General features: G+C 40.5%; 1 pseudogene; it reads right to left on the bottom strand.

Annotated features, from left to right (window-relative positions):
- Positions 1-3,983: 3,983 nt before the first annotated feature.
- LOC143548855 (receptor-like protein 44 pseudogene) lies at positions 3,984-5,064 on the bottom strand (annotated as a pseudogene).
- Between the last annotated feature and the right edge of the window lie 339 nt (positions 5,065-5,403).

Here is a 5,403-nt window from a genome sequence, read left to right on the forward strand (position 1 = left end):
CATTTGTGATCAACTTTTGGCCATCGGACATCCCGTAAATGATACAGATAAAACCCATTGGTTCTTATGTGGTCTCAGTTCCACTTTTGAGAGTTGGTCCACCGCTATTCGAACTACTCATTCCTCCTTGCCTTTCCGTGACTTATTGACGAACGTGGAAAGTCAAGAGCATTTTCTTGCTTCTCTTCATCCTCCTTCCATACACATTGTTGCTTTTGTCGCTCATCACAATCATTCGCGTCCAAATGGCTCCTCCACTACTCGGACCAAATCTGGATCCGGGTCGTTTGCTTGTGGCACTTTTTCTTCGCCCCCTCCAAAGGTACTCGGAAGACCTCCCCACTGCCAATTGTGTCGCACAAATGGACATTACGCTAACAAATGTCTGAAACTCTCTACTTTCGTTGCCTCGGTGCCTGGAAATAAAGACATTGCTCGCGCCTTTCATGCCCAATGTCATGTTTCGGATGTCAATGCTCCCGACTGGACGACCAATTCTGGAGCCGATCTCCACATGACCAATGATACCGGTAATTTAAATTCATTTTCTTCTTATACAGGAAACTCATCGGTCACTTTTGGCAATGGCCATTCCTCACCTATAACTCATAAAGGGCGTGTCACTTTACATAACAACGTTCACTTTAATGATATCTTAGTCGTCCCGTCCTTAACTCGCAATCTTCTTTCCATTAGCAAACTTACAAATGATTTTCCCGTCGATGTTCAATTTTCTAATTCCTTTTTTGTGATTCAGGACCGGAAAACAAGACAACCTCTCGTTCAAGGTCGATGTGAAAACGGTCTTTATTTGCTTCGGGACAAATCTTTAGCTTTTGTTGCGTCTGTTTCATCTATTAAAGCCTCATTTGAATTGTGGCATAATCGTTTGGGTCATGTTGCTTTTGATACTATATCTATTATGAAACGCCTTGGTCATTTATCTTTTACATCACTTTTGCCTAAACCTAATATTTGTTCACCATGTCAACTTGCTAAAGCTAAAAAATTATCATTTGATAACAATGACAAACGTGCCTCTAATCCTCTAGATCTCGTTCACTGTGATTTATGGGGACTCTCGCCAATAACTAGCAAAAAATGGTTACAAATATTATGTTGTATTTATGGATGACTACTCTCGTTTCTCATGGCTATATCCGATTAAAACCAAAACCGAATTTTATACAGTCCTTCAAAGCTTTGTGCGCCTTGTTCAAACTCAACTATCACGCAAAGTAAAAGTTTTTAAAAGCGATGGCAGTACGGAATTTGTCAACAAAATTGTTTGCAACATTTTTGACCAAAATGGCATGTTTCATCGCTTCTCGTGTCCATACACCGCCCCTCAAAATGGTCGCGCAGAAAGAAAGAACAAACACATTGTTGAAACCAGTCTAGCCATGATCTTTCATGCTAGTGTTCCCATTACTCATTGGGTTGACGCCTTTAGCACGACAACTTACATCATCAATCGCTTGTCCACAAAAGTCTTAAATGACAAATCTCCGTTTGAGATGTTGTTTTCCAACACCCCAACGTACACAAATTTTCGTGTTTTCGGTTGTTGTGTTTACCCGTACCTACGTGATTATGCCCCACACAAACTAGCACCACGAAGCATTCCTTGTATTTTCTTGGGCTATTGTCCTTAATACAAATGTTATAAATGCTTTGATCCCGTGTCATCAGGTATGTATATCTCAAGGCATTCTCGATTTGATGAGACCTTCTTTCCCTATGTAGGCACCTCATCCACAACTAATATTGCAAATTTATTTCTCTCCAGCTTTGATGAACCCATTTCCTTTACTCCAGTAACATCTCAAAACTCTCGACCAACCACTTCTACCAAAAAGCCTTTGACCACTTCCCATTGTCCCTTATGCAAACCTTCTTTTACACAAATCCAAACCCATCTCAACTATCACATTCCTCGTCCATTCCTTCTGTACCCACCTCACCCAATTCTATCGACCCCACCTCCTCTATTTCATTCAATCCTATCATATCTGAATCATCACCTCCTACATCCAACCACACATCACCTGAACCATCCTCACCCAATATATCTTCCACCGAAAACCATACTTCTCCACCCTTATCCGACCCATACTCCACAACCAATTCTTCCCCATTCGCTGCTTCTATATCCCCACCTCCACCCACATCCTTGTACCCCATGGTTGCACGCTCCAAAGTCGGAATGTTTAAGCCAAATCCCAAGAATACATCATACCTTGCCACCGTCATGACCTCACATCTTCATACCGCTCTCCTCAGTCATACCGTTCCAAAGGGCTTTAAGAGTGCTTCCAAACATGCGCACTGGATGGGTGCCATGCAAAGCTCACTGCCCTTCAACTGAACCATACGTGGACTCTTGTGCCACATCCCTCTTCTGCCAATGTCGATGGCTCTAAATGGTTATTCCAAATAAATTATCACTCTGATGGTTCTCTTAATATCCATAAAGCCCGAATCGTTGCTCAAGGCTTCACTTAAATACCGAGTCTCGATTTTAATCACACCTTTAGCCTGGTAATTAAAGCCTCAACCACTCGCATAATCCTCTCCTAGGCTGATCAACGAGTGGACTCTTCGTCAACTCGATGTTTACAATGTGTTTCTAAACGGTCATCTTTCAGATACCGTTTACATGGAGCAACTTCCCGACTTTATCAATCCGCAATTTCTGACTCATGTTTGTAAACTAAGGGGCTGTTTGTTTGCATCTGAATGAAACCATTCAGATGTAAACATCTGATTCATTCAGACTTCAGACTGTTTGGTTCCAAATAGAAAAATATATGAATGGTTAAATTTAGGTCTGAATCATTCAGACTTGTTGTTGTTGTATGGGGCAGGGCTCAATCAGATCAATAAGGCTCTTTACGGTCTCAAACAAGCTCCACGAGCTTGGTTTCAAAGACTTAGTTCCTTCCTTATGTCTTACGGTTTCACTTGCAGTCGAACGGATCCCTCCCTCTTCATATTTTCCCAAGGCGACTCCATAATGTATCTCCTTGTTTACGTGGACGTTCTTATTCTCACGGGAAACAAGTCCGCGACCATCACCAACTTCACTCCACATTTACATAAGGAAATCGCCATTAAGGACCTTTGCTCCTTAAATTATTTTCTTGGCCTTAAAGTAATGCACTACACAAAAGGCCTCTTTCTTACCCAAACCAAGTATGCAAACGATATTCTTGATCGCTCCGGTCTCACCAATGCTAAACCCGTTGCCACCCCATTTTTCGATCCCACTCTAACCATTATTCGTCTCGACTTGTCCTACGCGGTCAATCAAGCGTGCCAACATCTTAACTCCCCTACCGAAACCCATTACCAATTGGTTAAGCGAATACTTTGTTATGTCAAGGGAACAATCTCTCATGGGTTACACTATACACAACCCACTAATTCTACCATTTAGGATATTCATATGCGGATTAGGCACGGTGCATTGAAAAACGTCGGTCTACATACGGTTATTCGATTTTCTTAGGCGGTAACTTGGTCTCATGGAGTGCGAAGAAACAACCAACTGTGTCACGATAGAGTTGTGAGTCGGAATATAGGGCAATGGCTAATGCTGCAGCTGAAATTGTTTGGGTTACTCATTTGTTAAAGGAACTTCATGCTCTTCCTCAAACTCGACCAACTTTGTTGTGCGACAACAAAAGTGCTCTTTTCATGAGTCAAAATCCAGATTCTAACAAACGAGCCAAGCACATCGATTTAGACTATCACTTTGTTCGGGAGTTAGTCATGTCTGGTAAATTACACACCAAGTTAGTCAAAATGTGTGTCTCATGAGTCATGATCATATAGCAAACACACACCATGAAAAGCTTTCAGTTCACAACTTCATTTTGACTTAATTCTTCCCTACCTTACAATAACACACATAATTTACCTCAAGTCGTACCTTTTCATTCTTAGAAAATAAATTAGTTAAATAAAAAATAATTATAATAATAACCTCAATAGAAGAATCTAAAAAAATGACTAGAAATGTGCACACCAAGCTTCAACCATTACACAAAAAATTAACAAAAGAAAAGATCAACTAATATTCAGGCATTAACTGGCTAATTTTGCCTTCTTGTTCAGCAGCCATCTTCTGATCCGTTACTCTCAACCAAACACACACCACCGTAAAACTCAACATCAAACTCAACAACCCACTCCCCAACCCGATTCCCACAATCGCAACCACCGATAACTCGTTACTCTTCATCGGGCCCAAAGGGTACCCATAAAGATCCTTATTACCCGAAAACGAGCTCACATTAAGCCTCGGCAAGCTCCCCGTCCGGTTTCCCAAGCTCGCAGGAACCGGACCGGACAACTTATTATTCGAAACATCAAAAGCCGATAACCGGACCAATGTCCCTAGTTGAGGAGGTATTGTTCCCGTGAGAGCATTCTCATGCAAGTCAATTACGTTGAGGTAAGCACACATGGAGAGTGACGGTGGGATGACGTCAGTCAGGTGGTTATTAGAAAGTTTAAGGACAGCTAGGTTGACGAGGTATTGGAGTTCGGTCGGGATTCGACCGGTTAAGGAGTTGTTTGAGAAGTCTAAGGATTGAAGATTTGTGCAGTTTGAGATGTAGGGTGAGATGGAGCCTTGAAGGGACAAGTTAGGGAGTGAGAGTTTGTAAATGCGAACGTTGTTACATGTCGCGCCAATGAGGTTGGATAAGAAACCCGAACAAGGGGTTGCGAAATTCGGTTCGGTCCAGTTCATTAAGTTGTGATTTGGATCTTGGATGGATTGGTATAATTTGGATAAACAAGATTGGTCGTTGGGATCTTGAGATGATGGTGGGATGAATGTGAATATTAGTATTGAGATTAGTGTTAATGTTGAGAACTCCATGAAAAGATTTGCAAAAGCAAGTTTGATTGGTTGGGAGAGAGGATATTTTGGGTTGAAATAAAGTGGAATTGGGATGAATTTGATTAAGGAGTGCGCATATGAAATGGATAATGAGTAAATGTTTACATAAAGTTTGATTTGAATGGAAGAAGAGGGTAAAATGGGCATATGTGGAAAGGAGGATAGATAGCTTAGAATTTGGTGAACGAGTAATTGAGTTTGGAATCACAAAGTTGATTATGTATACACCACTTTCTAATATCTAAAGTTTTATATACGAGTACTAGTTATTTTATTGCAAATATTAATTGAACGAAACGAAGAAACGTATCATAAATGGAATCGATTGTATGTCTATGTTGATTATACGAGTATCATTGTTGTTAACGATAAAAGTGGATGTTAAGAGTGTTATCGATTAAATTCACAGTATGAATTATTATCAGTTAATATTTTAAGATTTAGATTACTTCAAACATCAAAAACATTTTTTTTTATAATTTTATTTACAT

This window comes from Bidens hawaiensis, unplaced genomic scaffold (assembly GCF_021521415.1).
Source record: "Bidens hawaiensis isolate Kalapana, Puna unplaced genomic scaffold, B.hawaiensis_p1.1 tig00015291_1, whole genome shotgun sequence".
NCBI classification, from domain to species: domain Eukaryota; kingdom Viridiplantae; phylum Streptophyta; class Magnoliopsida; order Asterales; family Asteraceae; genus Bidens; species Bidens hawaiensis.